Source organism: Ochlerotatus camptorhynchus, unplaced genomic scaffold, assembly GCF_037179485.1.
Source record: "Ochlerotatus camptorhynchus isolate MF236.1 unplaced genomic scaffold, CSIRO-AGI_Acam_v1.1 ptg000233l, whole genome shotgun sequence".
NCBI classification, from domain to species: domain Eukaryota; kingdom Metazoa; phylum Arthropoda; class Insecta; order Diptera; family Culicidae; genus Ochlerotatus; species Ochlerotatus camptorhynchus.
In genome coordinates, this window is record NW_027040723.1 from 380,705 (window position 1) to 408,612 (window position 27,908).

General features: G+C 38.1%; 1 protein-coding gene across 3 annotated transcripts in view; it reads left to right on the forward strand.

Moving 5' to 3' along the window:
• numb (NUMB endocytic adaptor protein) overlaps window positions 1–27,908 on the forward strand; it is a 153,857-nt gene that overhangs the window by 57,892 nt on the left and 68,057 nt on the right. Inside the window, exon 1 of one of the 3 annotated variants that reach the window (XM_065225763.1) lies at window positions 5,977–6,842. The exons of the other annotated variants lie outside the window; for them this stretch is intronic. The gene's annotated coding sequence lies outside the window, so the exon portion shown is untranslated. Of the gene's footprint in view, window positions 1–5,976; window positions 6,843–27,908 lie in introns of those variants that run through there. 3 annotated transcript variants of the gene reach the window in all.

A 27,908-nucleotide genomic window follows, 5' to 3' on the forward strand; every position in this document is an offset into this window, starting at 1 on the left:
TAAAAACAAAAGAAAATGATATGTCAATGGGAAAATCGGTTGGAATTTGTGGTAGTTATGATCGATTTAATGAAAATTCAATTCTTTGTGAATTTTTAATTGAAAGTATAACTTATTTTTAAAGTTGTTCTTATCCCGTTGAGATTTTTATTGATTAAATTTTTGGATTTAGCACACGATTTTACATGGGAAATGACCAACTGTAAACTAGTGTAATTTGTTTGAGCCTAAGACCTCATATTTTTTTTTTGGATTTCAACCAAAATTGAAGTCTCAAACTTGGTATATTAGAAGTTACCAATAGGGTTGAGAACTACTTTGGCATAATGCTCCATTCCTGTCATTTCGAGTAGAAACATCAAACATATAAATAGTGCACATAAATGGAGCGTATATCATATAAGCTCCTATAAGTTTACATAATAAATAAAGTCTGGAACGCGCAAAAATTGGTCAGCTTCAAATAGGTGTATTTCTGTTAAAAATACATAAAAAAAAACCTGAAATGCTGCATTTGGAAATTGAGTGTATATCCAATGGTTGCTATGATGAGTGTTCACCGTTTGTTGTCCAGTTTTCAAAATGACGTCCAAGCAAGAGGAGCAGCGTGTCAAAATTTTGCTCGTTCAGCAAGAGAATCCGACGTTCTCACACGCCAAGTTGGCAAAATTGCTGGATATGGCCAAATCGACCGTGACAAACGTTTTAAAAGTGTTCGGGGAGCGTCTGTCAACCGCCAGGAAGCCTGGAAGCGGTGGCAGTCGTAATCCAGACGTGGCAGCGACGACGAAGAAGGTAGCGGTGAAATATAAGTGAAATCCTAACCTCTCCATCCGGGACGTCGCTGGCAAGCTCAATGTCTTCCATACTATAGTGCAGTGGGCCAAGTAACGAGCCGGGTTGTCGACGTTTAAGAAAGTGAAGGTGGCGAACCGCGATTACAAACAAAAGCGGTCCCGAAAGCAGTATACGAATCTTTTGTGAGCAGATTCAACTGTGTCGTCATGGACGACGAAACTTATGTGAAGGTGGATTTCAAGCAGCTTCCGGGACAGGAGTTTTATACTGCATCAGGAAAAGGGAAGGTGGCTGAAATTTTCAAAACTATCAAATTATCGAAGTTCCCGAAAAAATATCACGTCTGACAGGCCATATGCACGTGTGGTCTAAAAAGTGGCATTTTCATTACTACGGGAACCATCAATCAAGAGATCTACTTCCAGGAGTACCTGGAAAAGCTGTTGCTACCATTTCTGAAGCATCATAATAGACCTGTGCTGTTCTGGCCGGACTTGGCAAGCTGCCACTATTGGTAAAAGGCAATCGAGTGATACGATGCGAAAAACGTGTTTGTGGTACCCAAAGATCACAACCCTCCCAACAGTCCAGAACTCCGCCCTATCGAACGGTATTGGGTCTTGGTCAAACGGAATCTTAAAAAAACTTATAAATCCATGGAAAACGAGCAGCAGTTTAAATCTAACTGGCGTTCGGCGGCGAATAAGGTCTATGAGACCACTGTGCAAAATTTAATGGAAGGGGCTAAGCGGAAGGCACGGCAGTTCGGATTTAGACAACCAAAAGAATAAACGAACATTTTTTCCTTTAAATATATGAATTGATCTACCAAAAGGAAAATAAGCAGATTTTTGTGATATGAATTTTGACTGAAAGAAACGTTTTTTTGTCAACCAATTTTTGCGCGTTCCAGTCTTTAGTGTAAAGTTCTGAGACTTTTAATGAAAAGTTGCAAATATTGATTAAAGCCCATCTTTGTCAACAACATTGCAAGTTGTTCCCTTGCGTGAAATTAGATAAAACTTTACTTAAATGAATGGTTACATCACAATTAAAATTCAGAATTTGTTCTGTATACGTTTTGAACAATAGCTTAGTTCAAAAACTACAGTACAAGTCTATAATAGCGGTGCCGGTGGTATAGACTGCCTCTCACTCCAAAGGGCCTGGGTTTAATCTTAGTTGGCGCCGTCGGGATTTTCTGAGGCATAACATCTACGATCCCGCCTTCCTTCGGTCCCCGGTACAAAAAAATGTCTATAATGACGCATAATATGAACATTTAGGGTAGGATGGCATAAAACGCACCCCTCGCCTTGATTTATTTACAAAAAAAAAAAATACATGGGACGTTATCTGTTACAAACGATATAGATTAGGTTCTCCTTCTTCTTCCTCGCATTTCAAGCTTATTACGTATGGCATATTAGCTCATTGCGTGCTCTCAACTTAGTGTTCTAGATGCACTTCCACAGTTATTAATTGAGAGCTTTCGATGCCTGCACCATTTTTGCATAAGTATAATTGTGTGGCAAGTCCAATCTCATACAGGGAAGTCGAGAAATTTTCAAATCCGAAAAATTCCTAGACTAAACCGGGAATCGAACCCAGCCACCTCCAGCATGGTCTTGCTTTATATCTGTGCCTTTACCGACTTAGCTAATATAGATTAGGTTAGATTTATTTATTAAGGAGACTTTCAACCGTGGGCTGGTTCGTCTATGAAAACCCCACAAAGAGGTTTCCCTACACATTAGAAATTCCTAATTTTACACGTGACAGAATCCATCTTTGACATAAAGGATGACACCTAAACAAACATGTCATGCCAAATTAAGTGCTCCGAGACTGAAAAGTTCGTTACTCGACGAAACGTAAGTTTGATTGAGCTGAATTTCACGTTTATTATGACTAAATTTTATGTCAAAATTCACTCTCGTATATGTCAGTCTCAGAGCATCTAAATTTACATGAACTTTTCTAAGTGTGTATTTAGAAAAGATATGAATTCCAGAAGGGAAGAAATCCCGAATTTACAGAGTTTGATGTAGGGGATGGAAGGGGGTCTCCAGAAATAACTGGACCCCAGAGAGGGGTACCCTTAATTCAGAGTGGTTCTTTTACAGAGTTTTAAAAATTTGTTTGCTGTCAAAGTTGCAGTCATCTTGTTGCCTGGTAGTTTTCCTTAATCGCGTCCTTCTGCGAGATATTACACACTACTAAAAAGTCATGTAAATTTCGGTTCCCTGAGACCGACACATGTAAGCGGCCCTTTTGACATAAGAATCAGTTGAAAGAAACGTGAAAATCAATGCTATCAAACGTTCTCTTCGTCGACTAGCTGATGTTTCGGTTTGAGAACACTTAATTTAACATGAAATGTTTGTTTACGTTCTATGATTTACGTCCAATATGGATTACGTCTCGTGTAAAAGTAGTTATTTCTAAGTGTGTAGAGAGATGTGATGTGAGTAGCGGGAGTCATTGTGATGTTATGTTGAAGGTCCTGTTTCGTCGCGGTAAAGCAGCGTAGGTTCGTAAAACGTAATTCATTTAGGAGAATAGAGTGAATCCATTGGCGTTGTGGTGGTCAGGTTTTAAGGTGAGGAGATTAGATTTGGTTAAAGAGACAAACGATATAAAATTGAGCATGTAACGAAATTGGACATGTAATTATACAGCATTCATGTATGTATGTACATTAGGGTGTTTCATTTTGAAAAAAGTGATGAATTTTTGATAGGCCACCCTCCAGTTCGATTCATAGCCCCAAAATATGAACCTGTGCAAAAAATGGTAAAGATTGATGAAGGTTTAGAGGTCGCGCCAATGATTTGGATTTTGTATGGAGATTTTGGTGAATTAGTATGGGAAATTATTGATTTTCGTTTACATTGCTCTAACTTTGGTTGTAGTTGTCCAAACGTTGAAAAAAAAAAATATGTGGTTGTCATGACAATGATCAACAAGCCTGTTGTTGTTGCGATGAAATTGGCGTTGTTGCCTTGTACATATTCATCTGTCAATTTACCCTATTTTGCCATTTTTTCACATTTTTATAATTCTTGATACGCTGCAAAACTGAGCGTAGCAACTGTAGGCTTTTTGTTTATTGCCATAGCAATAACATACTAAATTTTTTCGACATTTGGACAAGTAGAAGCAAAGTTATAGCGATATAAGCGATTTTTTAAATTCTTCCATAGTAATTCCCATACAAATTTCAAATCATTGGCGCGACCTCTAAACCTTCATCAATCTTTACCAATTTTTGCACAGGTTCATATTTTGGGGCTATGAATCGAACTGGAGGGTGGCCCATCAGAAATTCATCACTTTTTTCAGAATGAAGCACCCTAATGTACATACCACATACCATGTACATACCATTTAAATGTACAACCTTGCCAAGCGGCACCGGTGGTGTAGTGGTAAGCGTGATTGCCTCTCACCCTAGCAGGCCTGGGTTCAATCCCAGTCGGCGCCGCCGGGATGTTCTGAGGCATAACATCTCTGATCACGCCTTCCTTCGGATGGGAAGTAAAGCCGTTGGTCCCCGGTTCATGAGTTGATGGGTCGATAGGTAGGGTCCAGATGTAGGAGCTGCCCCCCTGGTGTCGGTAGCATTGGTGCTCAACACGGAAAACAATATCGGCGGAAAAAAGTAAAGGATAAACACGTTTAATCATCTTGATAATTTGCTTGGAACTGTTCACAAAATATGTAGGGTTAACTACCCCATTTCCAGCCTATTAAGCACAACCCGCACTTAGTCTTTCTTAATCTAGCGCAGTTTAGCACCAAACGGAATGTTATTATTACTGATGGCTTCCAAATTTATTTACCTTTCCGTATGTACCAGAAGATTTGATAAGAAGAAACCAATCGTTGCGATATTGTCAAAAGTCTAACACTGCTTCTGGACGCCAAACTCGGCCTACGGATTCTTAACTCGGCCTAACGCATTGAAACGCCATTGAAACGGCAATGAATTCACTTCGGCCTATTGGATGAAGATAAAAATTGATTTGGTCGGAGCGCTTCTTTTGTTTTTGGGAATAATGGGTGCAAACCTTCATATCACGCGTTCTCATTGACTTCGTTCCGTAGCTTATTAACTAAAGTATCGTACCAAACGCATAACTGACTTGTTAACTCTGAAATCATGGATTTATTTGAAGTTTTCTGCTCGATAGGCCCAAAATGGGCGATTAAGCCGAAGTAGTTCTCTACCCCATGCAATTTTCTCAAGAATTTTATAAGAATCGTCTCAGAATTTTCTCCAAGTTCATATTGGAAGTCTTTGTAGAACATGCGGATATCCTTATTGCCGGATCATTATTTTCCGTATTCCTTTATCCGTTATTCTTAACCTTCGGCAGGTAAAATACTGACCGGATATGCTATCGTTGTTAATGAACTATAGCGGCGTCCAGAAACTATAATACGGGAATAAAGATTACGCACTGTATTCGCTTTCTCATTAGCAGTCTAGAAATTCTCTAACAAAAACTACCTAAAATAACACCTAGTGCGGATATGTCACCCCTCTGGTTGACAACACTAATTCGTTTCAATAGCATTTTGGCGTTTGTAAACCACTTTAAATATTTGTTTTGCTACTCTGTCGATTTTAAGTTTTTTTTGTGATTCAAGGGGCATTTAGGCGATTATAAAACCCTCAATTCTTGCCATTTCTTATGTTTTCAAGGATATTTTGACATTTTTACAGCAATTTTTTTTTAGTTTTTAAGTTTTGCTCTATACTAGAGAGTGTTTATAAGCATGCATTTTATTTATACTTCCTTCATAGAATGAACCTGATATAACCGTAGCGGTTTAGTTTGACAACGTCAAATTGATTGATGACCCTTTTTTAACATTGTGTGAAAGATATCAATGATCTTCAATAAACATACAACTCTTTAGCCACAGCTCCGGCATCGGCATTCAAAGGGCCAATCAACTAGTTCCCTCTCGTTCCGTCTGCCGCAGTTAACCAAAACCGAAAAACCAGTTGAACAACATTTGTACACACGCTACGTGGGTATTATTCTTACGATATTTTGTTTTTGATTGGTATTGGTGCCACCATCATCAGACATCAACAGCAGAAGCAGCAGCAGCAGCAGTTGTATAGATATTATACGGCGGCGATGAACACCGTGATGGCTTGTGGAAGAAGCGAGTAGTTGGTGTTTGGGCCATCGTCAGTCAGTTGTTCGAAGTTCGACCGTTACACGCGGCGTTCCGCAGCTCGGGTAGTAGTCGAGGCGTGTGTGCCTTCAGAAAACCAACTAAGGCAGGTTTTTCGCGATCGCGTGTGTTTCTGTTTTTTTTTCTGTCTTTGTTGATTCTCAACGGTGGTGTTCTTGAATTAGTTCGCATTGCGTGGGACGTTTTTAGTGTTGTTGATAGTTGGAGGTATTGCGATACTCCCCCTTTACTTGCTTTTGGTCGCTGGATACAGTTTGGGGACAGATTCGGTAGAATAGCTTCAAGGACCGTGTGTGTGCTGAGTCTATCTGGAAGTGCGTCTTGGAAATCTGCGCTAATCTAACGGTTCAGAGGCATTGAGATTCCCACCCAGATCGATCAAAGTGTAGTCGAGCAAATCGTGCAACACTCCCAGTGGGGTTTCTGTGAAGGTTTTGCGAACGGCAGTGCTCGATGTAGAAGAATTTCTCGTTAACGCAATCGGCTGCAAATGAGGTGCTGGTGAAGGTTGATATTTATCGATTGAAGAAAAAATCAAGCGAATTAAAATAACACATCGTCAGCCGTATCTGGGCAAAGTGGAGTCATCTTCTGTTTTGGATGGAATCAACTTCCGGTGACCGGACGAGAACGAACGCTTGAAATTTGTGTTTGTAGCGTCATAACCGTTGACCTGTATCGTCGCAAAGGAAATTTGGATTTTCGCTGCTTCTTGTTCGGAGGTCGTCTTCACGAGCAGTCAGCAGTTACTACTGTTGGTATACAAGGGGCGTGTGTGCGCCGGTTTGGTAGAGGAAGCGAGGATAGAGGGGCAAACATCAGAGCAGGTAAATAATTACGAATATCGATTGTACGGTTGTCGGGGAACTGAACTGCACCGATATTATGTCTGATGTCAGCAGAAAGCAAAACAACTGAAATAGGTTTCAAGGAGTATGAGCTTTGTGCAGTGATTTTGTGAGTACATAGCAATATTCAACTTGATTATCGTCTTGATATTCAGTGGACAAGGTAAAATGAAGGGCTTGTACAATTATTGGTTCTCAGTTTTCAAAATACGAAGTTGAGGTGTTTTCATGAAAGTTATCTCCTTCGTATTGTACGTTATTGATTTTGTTTATTTTTGTATTATTATTTTATTATTATTAAAGTAACTTTAACGCTCTTGGGTTATTCGTGACTTGTCTGGGGGTGAGATTTGAACTCGTGACTTTGACGTGAGGGTATGGATTCTAGCCACTACGCCGGGGTCGCCTCCGACTTTTTTGTTTATTTTGATTGATTGATGAGTTTGTATTCAATTTCATTTTCCACTTGATTACTCATGGTAAGCCCGGCTATGTACGATGGAAACGGTTTGTATTGGTTTTGTTCCGTTTTAGTATGAAACGCAAGAACTCGACGGCTAAAGCCATTGTTTACTACAGCAATTACGCCTCTTTGAAATGTTTTCACTGAATAATGTCAATTACAGCCATTGCTTAATTGATTCTCTCTTAATTTGAATTCGATCAGCCATTAAGATAGTCTTCGATAAGCTATCGAGCCTTTTGACTGTCGTTTATAACAATTTATGAATTTCTTCGACAACGTAGACAATTTTTGATTATTGCTTGACCCTCTCGTACCCCTGCGAAGCAATCGTCCATTATAAACAAAAGCGCCGGTGGTGTAGTGGTAAGCGTGATTACCTCTCACCCCAGCAGGCCTGGGTTTAATGCCAGTCGGCGCCGCCGGGATGTTCTGAGGCATAACATCTCTGATCAAGGGAAGTAAAGCCGTTGGTCCCCGGTTAATGAGTTGATGGGTCGATAGGTGGTAGGGTCCAGGTGTGGGAGCTGCCTTCCTGGCGCATCGGTAGCATTGGTGCTCAGCACGGAAAACAAGATCGACGGAAAACAAACCAAAGGAAAAAAATCGTCCATTATTATTTAATATTTGCTGTAAAAATGACGCGATTGAAAACAAGTTTTCAGTGTTTTCTCAGAGCATACAGACCAGGAAACCATTCCCGGGAAATTTTCTCTTTGTAGAACTATCAATAAATCGTGAATTAATTAAAAGTTAATAGTTCCATCTAGTAAGATGATGTTGGGAAGCATCCTAAGACCCAAGGGTTGGTTCATTTGGAGATTTATTAATAGAATGGTGTTAGATTTTCTTGAAGGTGAATTCAACTGACTTGAACGCGAATTGAACGTGTAAACCATGCCATTCAACTGACTTTATCAACTTACTTGAATTGAAAAAAGTTGAACCAGGCTCAACTTTTCAAGCCAATTGAATTCAACTGAGTTGATGATTTGACTTGCCTAGTCTAAACCCAGCTTAAACAACCCTTTGAAACCTTAATCAGTGATATTATCAAAATTTCTGTCGACTTGCAAGTTACTTCAAGCATTCGCTTGAGACTTTCAAGATACCTCTTATTTTATTAATTTTAAGACCTTTATCGAAAGAATTTGCGTGCATTCTCAAAGACCAAACTTTTGGCACTACTTGAACAAAATGGAAAAATTCGGAAACGTAGGCCCTTTCAGATTTTTATTAACTTATTTTAAATGGTATTCAGAGCATTGCGTTAAAAATTATGAAGGTCGATTTTCACTGCTTCATGAACCCTAGACATCGTTGACCCATAAGCCTCCCTATTGCCACCTTATTATCTACTTCCCCGTGAATCCCTAGGGATCGGCTGAGCCTCATCCCACATACATTTTTCACCTTGTTTCTGCTTGTATTTTTATTGAAAAACGTAAATTACCTCCGGTCCATTAGCGATTCCCTTCGTTCAGTGCGATGGAGATGGAAGGAGGCCATTTAACTTTCCTCCTTTTCGTGCCGGTCCGTCCACAACTCCGGGAATCAATTGGTTAGCATTCCATTGAACCCCCACGGGTAAGAGATTCTGCAGAAAGGAGAACCATTTCTAATCATCGACTTCTCCTTCTTTCTTGTGACTGCCGCAGCTCCACTTTGATGGGGTTTGATGAAGGCGAGAATTTTTATCCGATTTGCGCTCATAAAGCTGATCAAAGTTTTCTATATCGTGTTAGTGGTGGATTGTGCTAGACTTGCTCCACCGTTGTTGGTTGTTGCGGAGGCTGTTAGACATCGCACCACCATTCGTTGTCGGTTGTGTTGAGGCAGTTCTCTGTTAAGAACCGGTTTTTGATGAACGCCGCGGCTTTCCTTCTCCTGAGCTTAACTTGCCGGAGCAGTCCGATCCGAACACGGTGCGAGAGTTTGTGCATTAATTGATTCTTTTCATTTCTTGCTGTGTAGACCATAGCTGATCATTTGAGCAATATAATTACGTCGTGCAGTGGTGGAGATCTGTACTTGGTTTTATGATACGAGTGCAGCAGATTTGTTTTGTTTGGGTGGATCTGTTTTTCAATAGTCGGTAAATGTAGACTTGAGATGTGTTCCCCCATGGAAGGTACCGCCCTAGTGCTTGCACTTGAATCGAATGGAGAACCAAACATGGCCCGTTGCGCTTGCTAGACCTTGCCGCAAATGAGGTTTTGATTTCAGTAAGTTCGTTCAGCTGAGATTGTTCGTTATTTTTTTACAATCTTGTTTTTGTGGCGAGTTGAAACGCGTTGGGATGCGGCAATTTTCTCAACATGCGACGCAGATTGAGAACTGTTTCTGGTGATCTGGTGATAAAAAACTAAATTATCTATGCCTACCTACCACTCACAGTTTTTCGAAAAAAATACTGAAAAAAAATTCCATTTGACACCTACACTGAAAAAAAAAATCAATTTTTAAAATTTAGAGTCGATTAAAAAAATATTCATGTTTGGTTTGAATGAAACTTTGCCTCAAGATAGGTAATTATGTTAACTACCATCTGTTCATACATCGCGAGATGGGCACTTTTAAGGTAACAAAGTTTTTCTTACAAAAACTTCCCAACTAACAATTTTCGCAATGTAAACGCTTTACTCATTTCATTTATACAGCCTCAAGCTGTATTCAAATGTTATACGATATGAGTAAACCTTTACTCAACCTCTATACAAGCAAATATGGCGAACTTAGTCAGCTACTTATGGCTATTGTGACAGTTGCGACAAGCTCTTATTGCATATCTATTTACACTTCTATACAGCTGTTATCCTGCTGTTTAGTTGTGTGTGAAGTTGAAAGGCGCTTACTCAAGCTTTACCCGATTATCCAATAATCACTACACAGCTTTTTCTTGACGCCAGGTTAAATATTGTTTACGCTTTTTTATGAAGGAATTTATTGAGTTTATTTTGCTGTGAATCAAATTAATCGAAATTAGTTACAAATCATCACCAAATTATTTACCCTGCACCCGAACCTGGAATCAAACTCGAGACGACCTCATTGGCAAACCTTGACACTACCAACTTCGCTACGCCAACACTTTGAACAAATCAACGTTCCATTCTACAACAAAATCGCTGAGTAGAGGCTTTATAATAGTGCACATGAATCACTTTTCTCGACTAGTTAATTCAGCTTTGTAAAGAAGCAGAGTAAAAGCTATTAAACTGCACAAGTCTAAAAATTTACATAGTTGACTGTAAAATAGCTTCCACAGTAGCGCTAACACAGTTTATTAGTTGAGTACAGGTTGTTTAGTTGCTGAAAAAGCACTTTTGATGTTTATGTTATTCAGCAAGAGCGGTTGCTTGTGTAGAAGCCATCAAACAAGTAATATTTTCGTTTTATTAGCTTTGTTTTGAAGCTAAAAGTTGAAAGTTGATTAATATTTGTATAGAAGTGATATTAGAGTTTATTGGCTGATTGTTATTCAGAGCGACTGACAAATTGAGTAATGGTTGTGAAAAAGTTAAGTAAACGCTCTCCAAAACTATTTGGCTAGTTTCTGCTTGTAGCTGTATCTGCAGCTTTGTTTCAACTACTTTACAGCTCATAAGTTGGCTTATAAAGCTGAAAATGTTAGTTGGGTTTTTCATGTCTGAACTGATTTTTTTTTTAAATTTGCCATTTTCACACACAACAAAACCAGTGAAGATCAGAATCCAATGAAGCTCAATTTGCGATTCCATTTTGTCTAATCAGCACTTAAGTTCACTTTGATTAATCGAGAATTTCATATGAAAATGGCTCATGATGCATTTCTCGCCAAATCGTATTCGGAATAGGCAGCACCCTCAATAAAACTTTCTGGACATGTAGACCTTGTCAAAAAATATCATTCCCTTATTCTGTTGTCTACTACTGAGGCAAAATCTGATAATATGTGAGAGAAAGAAGATGTGATTTTTCATATATCATTTATTTATATATTTTCAATGTTTTAAACCTATTTTCATACATGCTATTTTTTTCCTTTTTCCAATCAAGAACCAAATATTTTTGGTTCATCTTCTGAATTAGAATACCTTTTTGCCGGTACTTTGTCACCAGTTAAAGGCACAAAACTGTGGAATTTCTGTGTGCCAGATATTTTATTTGTGCTATTATATAGTTCTTCGAGTTCTTCTGACATTTCTATGTACTGTTCAGTGGATATGTACTCGAAACGTAGTTTTGTAATATTTTTATCTGTTTGTTCAACTGCCCAGTTACATAATTCTCGTGGAGTTGTTTCTCAAGCAAACACGAAGCGCTCATTTCCTCTCATACTCGACTTCGTATGCTTTTTCTTCTGGAGAGATTCGAGGCAAGTATGTGCGTAGTTATACAATGTTATAAATAAAAAGCTGGTAGAGTCGAAAGCGTAGATAGCACACGAAATAAAAAAAAATAATGTTCTACACAATTCTTAGTATCAAAAAATTTGCCATTTTGTATGTGGAAGTAAGTTTATATCTTTTATATTTGGCTAGTTATTTAGGGGTTTGTACTTATTCTAAGGCCAAAAACTCAAGGTAGTGGCACTGGTGGTGTAGTGGTAAGCGTGATTGCCTCTCACCCCAGCAGGCCTGGGTTCAATCCCAGATCACGGAAGTAAAGCCCAGGGAAGTAAAGCCGTTGGCCCCGGTCCATGAGTTGATGGATTGATATGTTGCGTCCAGGTGTAGGAGCTACCTCCTTGGCGTCGGTAGCATTGGTGCTCAGCACGGAAAACAAGATCAACGGAAAACAAACCTAGAAAAAAAAAAAACTCCAGGTCGGGCAAAATTTGGCAATCCAAACTAAGGTCGATATAAATATTTATTAAAAAAATTCACCTCCCTCCTTCCCCCCCCCTAGAGAGAAAGGGTTATGTGTCCCCAACAAGATGGTGTTGTTAGTTTGCCTGGGAGTGCTAAGGGTTTCGACGAATTCACTTTCAATCTTTGTTTACAAAAGCAAATACGTCCCTTTGAAAAGGTAATCGAGAATTGAAGTGTATGTATCAAAATCTTCTAATTAAAGAAAACATGAATACATTTTTGTTTGTTTCCATTTTTATTTTATTTTTGCCCTTCTTTCATATGGTTTGTAGTGTTAGGACATATTTTGTTATAATATTTGTAATGGCCTAATTGCATTTCTAAGAAAATCTAAAGCGCTGCTCAATCCATTTAAAATAATTAGTTTTCAATAGTTTTCTACACCGATTGTGAAAGTAATTGTTGCAAAGAAAACACAATAACCCAAGTAACAGTTCAAGCTGAATAGTAAGGACAGAAGCTGATTATTGGTTGATTTAAGGTGTAAAAAGCTGTTTAACACCAGACTGAATATATAGTTGATTTGTAGTGCATAAAGCGAAATTTATCTCCAAAATGCAACGTCAATAAGTTAGCTGAACTAAAAACAGAACAAGACTTATTTAACCTTAACACTACTCCTCAATTCAGCAACAAATGTTTTGATAGGCTGATAGAAAAAAAATATGAATCTATTGCACAATACTGTTAAATATCGTCAGTGCATTTTCGGCATTTAAGTTTTAATCGTTCTTAATTGCTAATCCTAAGCAGAAGCAGCAGTAGAGACAAGGAAGAGGAGCATTTTAGGAATATTCTCACGTAGGAGTGGACTGCGACGACTTATACCTGTGTTTAGACTTGGTTAAAGGGTGATACGGTCAAAATTTGGTCAAGGGAAAACGCGTGTAAATCGGTGAAATCGTTTATTTAAAAAATCCAATTAAATTTCTTTTTCAAGTTCAATTAGTATAAAATTCAGGAAAAATATTCAGTTAGGCTTCCGCTTTTCCAAATCCGAATTGCCGGGCCTTACGCTTGACCCCTACCATCAGATTTTGTACAGCCACCTTGTCCACCTTTTTCGCCGCAGAAAGCCAGTTTGCCTTGAACTGCTGCTCGCCCTTAGCAGTTTTTTTTGGTCTTCTTTAGGTTCCGCTTGACAATAGCCCAGTATTTTTCAATTGGGCGGAGCTCTGGCGTGTTGGGAGGGTTCTTGTCCTTGGGAACCACCTGCACGTTGTTGGCGGCGTACCACTCCATGGCCTTTTTACCGTAATGGCAAGATGCCAAATCCGGCCAAAACAGTACGGAACAACCGTGTTTCTTCAGGAAAGGCAGCAGACGTTTATTCAAACACTCTTTCACGTAAATTTCTTGGTTGACAGTCCCGGAAGCTATGAAAATGCTGCTTTTCAAGCCACAGGTACAGATGGCTTGCCAAACCAGATATTTCTTTGCGAACTTTGACAGTTTCATGTGCTTGAAAACATCTGCTACCTTTCCCCTTCCTTTTGCCGTATAAAACTCCTGTCCCGGAAGCTGCTTGTAGTCGGCTTTGACGTAGGTTTCGTCGTTTATTACCACGCAGTCAAACTTCGTCAGCATCGTCGTGTACAGCCTCCGGGATCGCGCTTTGGCCGTCGTATTTTGTTTATCATCGCGATTTGGAGTCACTACCTTCTTGTAAGTCGATAGTCCGGCTCGTTTTTTGGCTCGATGCACGGTTGTAGACGATACACCCAGCTTATTTGCGGCATCTCGGAGAGAGAGGTTAGGGTTTCGCTTGAAACTACCGGCAACGCTCTTTGTCGTCTCAGCGGCTTCCGGTTTTCGATTTCCCCCCGATCCAGACTTCCTGGCTGTCGACAAACGTTCCCCAAACACTTTATTTACATTTTTAACGGTTGATTTGGCAACTTTTAGCGATTTTGCCAACTTTGCGTGCGAGTAGCTCGGATTTTCGCGATGCGCGAGCAAAATTTTGATACGCTGCTCTTCTTGCTTGGACGGCATTTTGACAACTGAAGAGTGAATTCCAAAATCAAAATAGGAGCAACATTCTACACACACACACCTTCAAAATGAGGGGTGTTCAGGTTTTTTAAATGCAAAATTGAAAGAAATACGTCAAGTTGATATTGACCAAATTTTGACCGTATCACCCTTTATATACACTCACTGCTCTGAATTTTCAGACTACATTCTAAAAATATATTTCAGTTATGGCACTAAAACAGCATTCAAATGACAATCTAAATAAATCGCACACTTGTTCACTGTACCAGCAACTGCTGGTTCGATCCCCGAAATCCGAAGAAATATTTAAAATTTATAATAACAATATAAATATTTAAACACAATTTGTCAGCATCAAGGTGAAGCAGTCCCATAACAATTATAGCATACGAAGAAGTCTTCCATGATTTTTTTTTTAAATTGATACTACATACACACACTAAGAAAAATTTATGTTAATTTAGGTGCTCTGAGACTGACATATACGAGCGTCAATTTTGACATAAAATTGAGTCATAATAGACGCAAAATTTAGCTCAATCAAACGTACTTTCGAACTTTTCAGTGAAGGAGCACTTAATTTTACTTGACATGTCTGTTTACGTCTCATCCTTTATGCCAATGATGGATCCCGTCACATGTAAGATTAGGTATTTCTGAGTGTGCACTACGATAAAGTCATGTAAATTTCGGTTCCCTGAGACATAAGAATCAGATGAAAGAACGAAAAAATCAATTCAATTAAACGTTCTCTTTGTCGACTTGCTTATGTTTCGTTCTGAGAACACTTAATTTGTTTATGTACGTTCCATGATTTACGTCTCTTGTAAAAGTTGTTATTTCTTAGTGTGTGGAAGACTGAACAAAAATTGAAAAAGAGAAGAAATTGTTATTTAATGCATTACCATTTATATTACTCGTAAGCGTTCGGCTGATTAAAATCACCAGCTTTAGGTGTTTAAAAGCTGGAACAAAGGTTGACGTGGTCTATGTACAACAATTATTCAAACTAAGGGTAAATTAAAATCGTCCATTGTGCAGTACCCTTTCGATTTTCGCTGCAAGATGGTCTTTACAATCACTCACATAATTAATTTTATATTAAGACGATAATAAACAATAGTAAACAATATTGCCTCTATATCATTTAACATTTGAGTCAAATTTTAACAGAAAATTATTAAATTTTTGCATTTACCTTATTTCTTCGATTGTAGATATTTTATTCTATCTAGGGGAAACAGCACTATTGTTGTGGTACGTTAGCAGCGTTAGAAGCCTATTGTTGTTTATGGAGACCTCCATACACAACAATAGGCTTTTGACGCTGCTAACGTACCGCAACAATAGGACTGTTTCCCCTAATGCAATATTTTATTTTACGGCTATTATCATCAAATATTTACTAAATACACATTATATGATAGTTCAAAAACATTTCAGCGCTAAAAACTTAGAAAAATAATTATGATCAACTATTGTATGGCGCCACCCCACTGTGCAATCGCTAGATCCATAGAACAGAAAAGCATATAGAAGACTCGCAAGTTGTTCATCGAACACGCATTTAACGGTCAACTTAAATGTTCCTTATTTAGTAGTACCACCACCTGTAATAAATTCGCTTGCGTTTGACGTTTACACACAACCACCGCCATCTGTTGAGCGTACTGCCCATCACAGTTTAGTGAACAGATACAGCTTATCCCCCGAAGAACGCGTTACTCACTTAGTTCCACCCACCACTTTTTCTCGGGGGGCTTTCAACCAGTCGGTCTGATTTTTTGCATGTGAGTAGGGTCAATGGAGAACTAGTCACTCGCAGAAAATCAGAGCGCTTGGTTGAAAACCCACCGAGACAAAGCGGTAGGTGCAACTCAGGGGGTAACGCGTTCTTCGGGGAAAGCTGTAACGGCAGTGTTTTAGCGACGATGTATTTCGGTGAGCAATATTCAATGTGATATGTCTGTGTCGAGCCATTTCCCCTACCTTTCCACGGAGTGCAAGTTAAATGATTTTCGAATGATTGCTTTGGTTCTGAGATAAACTGATAACATTGAATGAACTGATATTGTGAATAACGTAATCGAATCTATTTATTTATTTATTCGTCGTCAACTATTCATGTAGACCAGTTTAAGGTAGGCATTAATTTTTTTTTAATTCTTTATTTAAGAGATTTCAGAGGGTAGTTCATCTGTCGTAGGCATGAATAGTTCAATATTCACGAACATTTTTTTAACAGTACATTTCATTCCAAAAACAAAGTTTCATTTTTACCAATCACGTAAAATCTCCACTCCGCATTTTATAATTTCAAGCAGCCTCCACTCCTATGGAATAAATCAGCAGGGGAAAAAAGTGAACAGTAATTCCAGCTCAATTTTCATGCTAATAATGACCACGACGGACGACGAGCGACCGTGCTACGGCCAGGCCGAACCCTGTCGTCGTCGTTGTCGTCGTTTGCCAACCATTAACTTCGCACAACAGAGCCCTCTGTCTCCGTATGTCTGCATCTGCATGCATGCATTCATTCCTGTGTCGTCCGGAACGCGAGAGCATGTTGAACATCTGTCATTCATACTGGCAGCGCTAGAGGCCAGCAAATTCATCTCTGCCGGATTGCCTCCGGCTCAATGTAAATACATATGCATCACTTCGACATCGATGCACACAGGGAATATGATATGGTTGCGTTGCATTTGTTGAAGCTGTAGGTAGATAGGTATATGCTTGGAATACCAATACTTCCACTTATTGACTGAGTTGGCGCTCGTGTATGGTCATTTGAGACTGCGAGTTGAAATTGCACCGCTTTGCAATCAACCAGGACTCAGGAATGTGGGCTTTTTCTGCTGTGTTTGTTACCAACCAGTTTTGACCATTTTTTTTACGATCGCTTAATTCGATCTACCTCTATGGGGAGTGATGAAGAAGACTTAAGAATAGTATGGAACCTGATGGCTGATGGAATGCTCAGCAAATTTTTGCTCATGGAAATTTATCGTGCCAGCAACGCGCGCTGCTGAAGTGACGTTAAAGTTAAATATTAAAATACTTCACACATATCCAGCAGACGAACACAAATGGAAGAGGGCGAGGTCGCACGTTTTGTTTGCGACCTGTCATCAAGGAGCTTCTTGAAAAGCTCTCATCATTGCTGATGCTCGCTCACGCCGGTTATTCTGTGTTGCACTGCTGTGTGTCGTAATTCACTTGTTTTTGACGTTGATGGCATACTTTCCCGGGGATTTACGGAGAATTTGAACACACTCACCGGAGATTGTGCCAACAGCCATGGTTATGTTTTGAAATTTGTAATTGGTAGTGTAAGAGGATGGAAAAGGGGATGAGCTCTCTTCGGAATGGTTCCAATGACGATGACATCAGGCTGGTTGAACTTGTCCGTATGGACAGCAAACCTGTTTTCCACAAGTGGACGTGCTGAAATCATAAATCGAACCACCAGCACGCAGTGCTGGGTGCAAATGGGAAATCGTTTAAGTATGAATCAACCAAGGATTTTGAATCACTTTGTATAAGATATCCGAAAGCGATAGTATTGTAACAAAGCATGTTGTTGGATGAATCAGCCAGCTGCAGCAATCAAATTAAATTAACGGTAGGTTCGTAGGAACTCCCGAGGCAAAGCACGTGCAAAGTGGTGGTTAAGTGTATTTTTGTTGTGTGGTCACTGATTACCCTGAGGTTAGTGCTAGCTAAGGGAGATTGATTGCCAGATGGGACGAAGTGGAAACGCTTGTGGTGTAAATTGATAGAATGCGATAAAATCACGATGATTTGTCTTGTGGCATCCCAAGCAGAACTTACTGCAAACACGATGAACGCATGAATGCATGTTTCTGTTAATTCTGTCCGCATCCGATTTTTTTTTATCAATTTTATTGATGCAAGTATTGCTTGATGATTATGTATAGTACGTCGTGGATTGAGAATTAAGATTATTTTTTACAGGAATCCCAATCCCACCCTCTTATTTCACACAGCAGGTATGAATTCAACGCCAAACCGTCCCAAAGCAGGTATGCAAAATCCCACCTAAATTCATTCTTTACAAAAGCGCAACCTAATGACCATTGCTTACACCGCACGTCTGGATTTTCAACCAAATCCGATTAGAAATTATTACCTTCAGCTTACCAAAATAGTTCTGCTCATTTTAAGGCCATTCCAACGCCCACAGTTTATGGCCACTGATCAAGGTCCGTTCCTTTTTTCCCCCTTATCTGCCCAACGGAAGGCACCTGATCACGTGGAACCATGCCCACGACCACCGTGTGTCGTTCATCTCCGGTAATCTCCCAACCCAACTTTGTTTATTTCCCTAGATTTACTCATTTTGTTACCTTGTTACTCCGGTGCGATATCAGAGCACTACGACAGCCTCGGCCAACAACGTGCAGCGAGACGTCTTAACGACAGAAACACGTCTCGTCGCTATCGTCGAGCTATAGCTGATGGAAAGATATTGTCGTTACAGCTGAAAACTGAAAAAAACGCTAGCGAAAATTGATTTTACTCTGGTTTTATACGTTATACATAGTGTCGGGAGAAGTGCGCATTATAACGCATCATTGTGCGATTACAGCGCACTACTTTTGTCATGATCTATAACGTATAGAACGAGAGTAAAATCGACTTTCGCTAGTGGGTTTTTCCAGTTTACAGCTAAAACGGCAATACATACATCTCACTTTCCAACCAACGGAAAAAAAAAAAATAGTCCGCACTTTTGGACACGGACAATAAAAGTCGGTATGCCAAGATTAAGTACCCTCACGGAAGGTACACAGACAATTAATGATAAGCATGTTTGTTTTGATAAAATTATCAAAACACGCCGTTTTTCTTCAAGTGGAGTCTGGGTTTTGACGGACGCTCAAATTTTTTGTTGTCGGTTGGTTGGCAAATAGCAGGTTGTTTCTTCACGATAAGAGCACCGAAATTGCGGAGTACTAAAAAGATAGAGTTTTATATGATGAGTAAGCCATGATCGCTGTATATCTTGACGGAAATTTAGAAAGAATTAATTTGGAATTTCAAATTCTGCATTGCGACAAGTGGCTGCATCTGTCGCACCAACAACCGTCATTAGCATCATAATTACGCGGAGTTTTTATGGCATTGCATATTATTTTCTCATAGGCTCACACAGAACACATGATTGTCGTATGCGAATTTTATTATCCACACGAAGCAGCGATTCAATGACCTTCTGCGGAAATATGCGGTTAGTGCTTGTGTATTGAGGCAGCTACACTAAACTAATGCATTCACTCATTCTAGGTTCCCTGGCGAACGATTGCCCAGGAAACTACGAGTCATTTATCTATGCAGTATAATAGCCAATTAATTGCACATAAAATGCTCGTAGCATTATAGTAGTGAAAGTTTATTTTGATGCTAAACGAAGACTTATAAGAGCATAAAAGTACATGGCAGCACCGCTTAATTTAACTTATTTATTTAAAAAATACATCGGCAGTGCTGAAAATTAGCATTCTCAATACTATTTATTTAAGGACTAAAATGCTTTTAGTCAGAAATTAGAGCTGCACTCAACCGGGAAATATAAGATTCTATTATTGATTTGCATAAAAAGTATGCAGAAATTGCATTATTTCACCACATGACCAGATTCTGTACTGTAGTCGTCGGAAGATTTTTTCATAACATGTTTGATTTTTTTATGTTAGCTTAATTTTCGAACAATGGGAGCTTCGCCAAATGCACTGCGGCAAGGAAAATATCTGGTGACGATTTTATAGGAAAATATTGATTCTGAAAACAGACTTGTTTGTACGCTACAGTACCCGTAAGAATTGCCCTTACATTTGTTTTAAGAAAACATGCGGAGGATGTTGGAAATTGACCCACACATTCGATGTTCATGTCATTTGTTTTACGTGTGCAATTGCTTGATGATCCTAATAATCGAAGTATTCGGAATTGTAGTTTAATGCAAAAAAAAAAAACTATGTAAGAAAATCGTGTCCTGCTAATTGTTCTTTTAATATATGTGCTGCTATTTAGTTTGACATGCGCTAGCTTCACTGTTTGAAAAAGTCATGCAAATTTCTGCTACATAGGGGAAATGTAGGTAATGTCGGTCTACATGTCCCTAATTTGGGCCCATCGCTAAAAGTCTGCTATTTATCAATTTTATCTAGATGAACGCGTTATTGGGACGTTACTAATGGATATTTTTGGTTGCTATTAAAAATTTAGTTGATTGCTGAATTTATGTATGGGCCCAAATAAGGGACACTTAGGCCGACATTACCTGTATTTCCCCTATAGTGAACGCTACACAGAAAAAATAAATTCTGAATATTAGCAATCGCAAAAAATCTTCCTTCGTTTAATTTTGAGCTAAAGTTAGCATAAACAACGAAATTGTTTGCAAGTTTGTATACAACATCGCTGATTTATGCACTTTAATTAACATAAAATATTGTGTAAGTTTATGTCAAATCCAGCGTTAACTCACAGCAAAAACATTGTAAATTTTCATGTGGCACATTGGGGTATTCTTTGGTGTTTTACTTCTTATGCTAGCTAATCCATACCAATTTAAAGTATCGAGGCATTCCTTTCTGCTTGGGTTAAGATTTTCTTAATTTTCGGGAATGCCTTGAAGTTCACTTAACTTTTATAATGATCTCTACACTTTCGTAAATTTCTTTAAAATTTAGAAGTGCTTGAAGTTCTTTGGACTTTGTTGAAATCGTCTACACTTTCCTGAACCTTCAGTATTTTAAAAAGTTTCCCACAATTTCCTAAACTTTTAGCAGTTTTTAAAAGTTTTATGCTCACGTAGCTTCATTTAAAATATTTAAAATTCCCAACATCTCTGAACATCCCTGAAGTTTTCGTAAATTTCCTAATGTTAACGGATTTTTTCCAAAGCTTCCGTCATTTTTGTGGAATTCTAAGAATTTCCCAGAGTATTGCGAAACTTCTGTTCTTCAAGCTCTCTAAACTTAAGTAAAATATCTTCAATTTTGCTGTACTTAGTATCATTTCTCTGAAGTTTTTTATCTTCCCTGATATTCTCAGTATTTCCCTGTAGTTCTTGCGATTCTCCTGATGATTTTGGTTCTGTGCTGTCTTTAACTTATTTGAACTTTTGTGAAATTCATGAAGTTTTTCTGAAGTTTTAAAAACTTCTCTGAAGTTCTCTGAGCTTCCAGAAAAAGTGGGAACTACTTAAAATTTATTTCTTATCATTTTCCTGAATGCAACAATCTTCCCTGATGTTTCCGCAATACATGCAACTACTATAAAGCTTACGGATCATACATTTTTTTTTGCATTAGTATCATTGATCTTCTTTGGAGTTTTTGCAATTATCCCGATGTTTTTAGAACATTTCAAGTTAACCGAGAATTTTCTAAACTTCTCATTGGAGTTGTATGGACTTCTGTGAAGTTTCTCAAGTTTTGCCAAAAGTTGGGAATGTACATCCCTAAAATTCTAAGAACTTCTATCAAGTTCCTGTTATTTACCTGAAGTTAAAATGAAATAAATAATACCGTTCTACGATTTGATGAAGATGGTGATAATGATGGACCCACCTCTTACCCCTGCAAAGGTTTGAACTGGACAAGTTATCTTCAAGATAATTAAATATAAACATTTTAACCAGGTTTGCAAACAAAATCGAGCTGGCTACAATTACAGATATAAATGTCCTGTTAAATATGGTATAGGCATCAACCAAAAACATTCAAAGTTGTAACTAGTTATCAAGAGTCCAAGTATAATCCTCGACAATACTTCCATTTACACGTGACCTGGGATTTACACGTTTAAGCTACCGCAGTGCCAGGACTATATGCAAGGAAACGACTTTCAGCCAACCCTTTACTAATTCAAAGCTTTTGCCACAATTTGCACGTATTAGCCATTTATACCTGTATTCCGCGCGCGAGGCTCAAACCATTGTAGACTACTCAAAGCTATTTTTACTATTACTACTACAACATTAAAAAACTAAAAATCCATCATCACCATCGAGGCAAACAATGTAGTTTTTTGTATGCTACACAAATTACTAAACTTTACAAAATAATCCGTTAGAGATAACTTCGTCAAGATACATGATTTATACATTCATAAAAATTTAACTGCTCAATAAACAGCTTTTACGTGTGAAATGCAGCGTCTCTTAAATTCTGTATGTGTAGTTGCACGCTTGATGTGTATAGGCATCGAATTGAAAACATTTTTACCTTTGAAAAATAATGAATTTTGTGAAGCATTATTCAAAAGATGTGGTGTTCTTACTTCATCCGCGTTTCTAGTGTTATATCTATGAAAATCACTTCCTCTTTCAATCCGATCACACAAATATCGAGGCAGCAAACCGTTAACTACTTTAAAATTGAACACCATAGTCCATTTCCACTGAATTTATCGAATTTTTCTCAAAACTACTCTTTCATCTTCATCAAATCCCTTTGGATGCTTCCCTGAAGTTATTGAAACAGCTCGCTAAACTTTCCTTAAATAGTTCTCTAGACATTCATGAATTTCTCAGACTTTTTAGAAAGCTCCCGCCTCTTTCCTGAACAAAATTGAACTGCCTGAAGTTCCCGAAATATCTCTGAAGTTTTCAAAACTTCGCTGAAAATCTTTCACTGAACATCATTTAGATCTTCTAACCATCCCTTATCTTTCTAGCATACAGTTATGCAGGCTAAGAGCTGAATATGTCTGTTTTTAATTGCATCAGGCTGTTCTGCAGCTTGAATTGTTCATTGGGTTCTAAGACCTTCCCTGAAGTTTTTGATGCTTTCCTGAAGTTCTCTTAATTTCCATGAGGTTCTTCTTCTTTCTTCTTCGCATTTAAAGCTTTTTTCAAATTATTTATTAATGAGATTTTTAGCCTTTGGCTAGTTCATCTATTTACATTTAAAGCTTATAGCTTATCGCACATTAGCTTATTGCGTGCTCTCAAGTTAGTGTTCTAGGTGCACTTCCACAGTTATTGATTGAGACCTTTCGATGAATGTACCAGCCTGTAGTGGCAAGTTCAATCATCCTCATATGCCCAGGGAAGTCGAGAAATTTTCCAACCCTAAACACTCCTAGATCAGACCGGGAATCGAACCCAGCCACCTCCAGCATGGTATTGCTTTGTAGCTGCGCCTTTACCGATTTATTAGAACTTCCTTAATGTTCCGGAAATTTCCCTGATATTAATGAAAATTCCCTGATGATAAAATTTTCGGAAAATTCTTGAAAATTACGGAAATTTCCATGATTCGTTGAAACTTCTTGATATTTTTCGATTTTCCTGAAGTTAATGAAAACTCTTTGAAGTTCTTACTCGAAGTACTTGGGACTTTCCTGAAGAAAAAATAATGTTCTCGCATTTTCCCGATCTTCATGAAACTTATCCAAAAATTCCACAACTTTCCTAAAGCTCTCGGAATTTTTGTTTTTTTCGTGATTTGTTTTCCGTCGATCTTGTTTTCCGTGCTGAGCATCAATGCTTCCGACGCTAGGGAGGCAGTTCCCACAGCTGGACCCTACATATCGACCCATCAACTCATGAATCGGGGACACTCGGCTTTACTTCCCTTACTGGCTGAAAATCTCCTTAATAAAGACAACCAACCAACCAACCCTTCCGAAGGAGCGTGATCAGAGATTTTATGCCTTAGAACATCCCAGCGGTGCCGACTGGGATTGAACCCAGGCCTGCTGGGGTGAGAGGTAATCACGCTTATTTCCTGTTAACTCAAAACTTCTTTGAAGTGCTGTAATTCCATTGATGTTAAGTGAACTTCCCTGAGGCTCTATCATCTTCTCTGTTGTTCTCGCAGCATTTCTGAAGATCTTGAAATTCTCTGAAGCTCTGAAACAAATGGAAATTACCGAAAAATCTTAAAACTCGATTTTCCTCAAATTCCCGGAGCTTCTTAAATGACATTTTTTTTTCCGAAACATGAACTTGCAGATTATTAAACATGCAAAAATTCTGGACTTTCCTTATTTTTTGGAGTATTCCTGAAGTTATTGGAGCTGTTCTTAAAATCTCTTAGCTTCCCTGAAGATTTCTAAACCTAGCTTCCCTGAACTCCTCGGATCTTCTTTATTTTTTTATAATTTTAGTCAAGTTCTTTTTCTTTGAATATTTCTTGCCAGGTCTTCGAATATCCTTAATGTTCTCAAAACTTTTTAAAGTGTTTTTTTTTTGTTACTTCATACATGAAGTATACGATTTTCAGAGTTTGTTGGAAATGCTATCTAATATCAAAATGAAACTTTAGTGTGATAATTTATTAGCTAGAGAAAGTTCTAAAGAGGGTAGATTGATAGTTCCGTTTGTATGACAGTATAAAAATTGAATAGAAGTTGAAAATGAGCGAATTAATGGCCCTTCGTTCAGTTTCATCTTCTATTCAATTTTCACAATGCCGTACTCTAGCGGAACTAACTATCAACCTACCCTCTTCAGAACTTTCTCTAGCTAAAAAATATCACACTAAAGCTTCATGTTGCTATTAGATAGCATTTCTAACCAACTCTTTTTAAAGTTGCTGTAGTTTTCCTGAAGCTAATGGAACCGTCTTAAAGTTCTTGAAGCTTCCTAGAAGAGCTCGAATCTTTTTCAATCGTTCTGGGAACTTTCCAGAAATTCTCGGAACTTGCTATCATTTTTCGGAACTAAACTTAAGCTCCTTACATTTTCGTGAAGTAAATAGAACTGTCCTGAAGTACTCTAGTCTATCCTTCAGTTTTCGGAACTCTGAACTGAACTTGTCACTTGGGTATTTCCCTGAAGTTTCCACAAATTTTGTGATTTCCACGGAACTGTACTGAAGCCTCAGAATTACCCAGAAAGCTACGTGAACTAAGATCTTTAATCGTCACTGAAGTTTTGGATGTCTTGAAAGTCTCTTATCTTCGCAGAAGTTCTAGAGTTTTCCTGAAATACATGGACCTTTAAAGCTATTGGAACTTACCCTTTAAGGTCATTTAAGGGGGGAAATACAAGTAAAACGTCAAAAACTCGACGAATTTCGAAATTTTTTTGTGAGCAAATGAAACAACGCAAACGTTTGGGTTTTTTTGCATTAAATTGCTTAAATCTTCCTCTACATTTGAGATTTTTTTTCATTGGTATGTGACCTCTGTGGCTCCTTGGGGTCACATAGGAAGGAGCTCGCTTCCGGTGGGGATTGGTAATTGGCGGGCGTTCTAGAGACCTGAAAAATGGACAAAACTTACTTTTATCAATTGGACCTTATTCAGAAAAGATTTTTGTTCTATATGAGGCAGACCTGAAAATTATTTATTGTTAATTTTTTCATGATATCAGTGGTTTACATAGAGTAAAAATCTAGTTCCTTTAAGATGCGCAAGGTTTGAGTTATCTTTCCCGCCAATTTGTAAAACACCGTTTCGAGAAAAACGCGTTTAAAGTTTTGGGTTGTGTAAAAACATGATTTCTGGTACTTACGGTTAATCGGCGATACCGGGGCCATAGATCACTCCTTCCTCGTGCTCGTAGATTTTTATTTAATTTTTTTTAAAGAAAAATATAAAAAATTGATAAAAAAAAAAATATTTGTAACTACCCTGAAGCTCTCCAGACGATCTTTAACTTCATTGATTTTGGATCTTCTTTGACCTTCTTGGAACTTTTATAAAACACTCAAAGCTTCCTAATCGTTCCCATCAATTTTCCTGTGACGAATAGAACTACCAGAAAGTTCTTATTTTTAAAGTTTTCGAAACTTCTCTAATGTTTATGATTGTCGTGAAACTACCCTGAAGTTCTCAGAGCTGTCCCGATGTTTTTGTTACTTTCCTTAAGATATTTAAACTTTTTGCTGTTTTCTGAGCTCTTTCTCATTTTTCTTAGAACATCTTTAAAGTTCCCACAATGTATTCAATGTTCATGGAACTGCTATGAAGTGCTTAGAAGTTTTCCTAAGTTCTTTGGTCATTCCTCATGATTGTTAAATATACCTGAAGCTTTTTGAACTTTCAAGAAGTTATTGTAACTTCTGTAAAGTTCCTGCAATTTTTTTGAAGTTAATGGAACTGCCCTGGAGTGCTCTGATCTTCATCTAGATTTTACTGAATTTTAGCAATCTGTCTTAAAGTTCTCGAAACTTACCTTTTGAGATTTTTAAACTTCCCCAAAGTTCTAGACTAGAATTTTGTAATAATTGTAGAATTACACTGCTGATACCAAATTGAATAGGAATAAGTTCATGTTTTTGGAACAGTAAAATATTTGTATCTTAAATTATATCTCAAACATTCCTTCTCCTTCTCCCCATCCATAAAACTGTAAATCTCTACTAACCTCGAGACGACCGCGAGTAATCGGTTCAATTCCTTTAACATTAAAATTTAAGATTAATTTATGTAAAACGCAAATGATAACTTTGCTCTGTAAAGTTTATTCGATTGAGCCTGTACAAATAAATTAATATACAAAGTTCTGGACTTTCTTGAAGTTCTCGGAATATTTCTGAAGTTTTTGAATAATTTTTGTTTGATTTTGCTTTCACAGGTAATTTTCACATGTCAGGTTCAATATATATGTTTTCTTTGACGATTTTTTTTTAAACATTTATTTTTATCAAGAATTATAAAAAAATGGGATCCAAATAAAATGCAAGCCGATCAATATAACTCAATGGCTAAGTAAAATTGTATTGCTATCTTTTTTCCTCTCACGGACATATTACTCAATTATAAATAAAACTGGAGTTACACAGAGCTTGATAGAAACACAATTTCACTCAGTCACTGAGCTAGATTCAACGACCGTGTATATAGTGGAGTATGGACATTCGTGAGGCACCGAAATTAAAATCATACTGTAGAAGTAGGCGGATAACGGCGCCGGTGGTGTAGTGGTAAGCGTGATTACCTCTCACCCCAGCAGGCCTGGGTTCAATCCCAGTCGGCGCCGCCGGGATGTTCTGAGGCATAACAACTCTGATCACGCCTTCCTTCGGATGGGAAGTGAAGCCGTTGGTCCCCGGTTCATGAGTTGATGGGTCGATAGGTATGGTTCAGGTGTGGGAGCTGCCTTCCTGGCACGTCGGTAGCATTGGTGATCAGCACGGAAAACAAGATCGACGGAAAAAACAAACCAAAGGAAAAAAAAAAGTAGGCGGCTACTTTTGTTTTCTTAGTTTGTAATATTTTCAATCTATTTTTCAGAGCTGGTTAGTCATAGAGTAACCATGAGTAACCACCATGACAGACCTGCTACCGTTTATACCTCCGCATATCCAAGGCTGTCAAAGTAAGACCATTTTTGATAGTGAGAAGGGTAAATTTTGATCTGTATCTGGCACCCTATTTTTTCTAGGTTTTAGAAATTCTTGTGAAAAATCCTAATGATTGCATACCAGAGCTGTCATTGGAGAGTAGTTTGCAGCCATATTCAATTTAGCTGCCAAATTAAATTTTTTTTTGAAAAAAAATTGTTTGTCATAAGCTTCTTTGTATTTAAAACCGAAACATTAGATTTGAAGCAGAGAGTTATTCCTATGGCATATTAAATATTGATAGTAAAATTTAATCATCGTAAATAGAGGAAAAAAAGAAGTGGCAAATGATGGCTCCGACTCATTGACTGATTTCGGCAACCAAAATTTTAACGTTAATTTAACTGTCTTTTCTCACCAAAACAACTTGTAAATATGAATATGAAATACACGCACTACA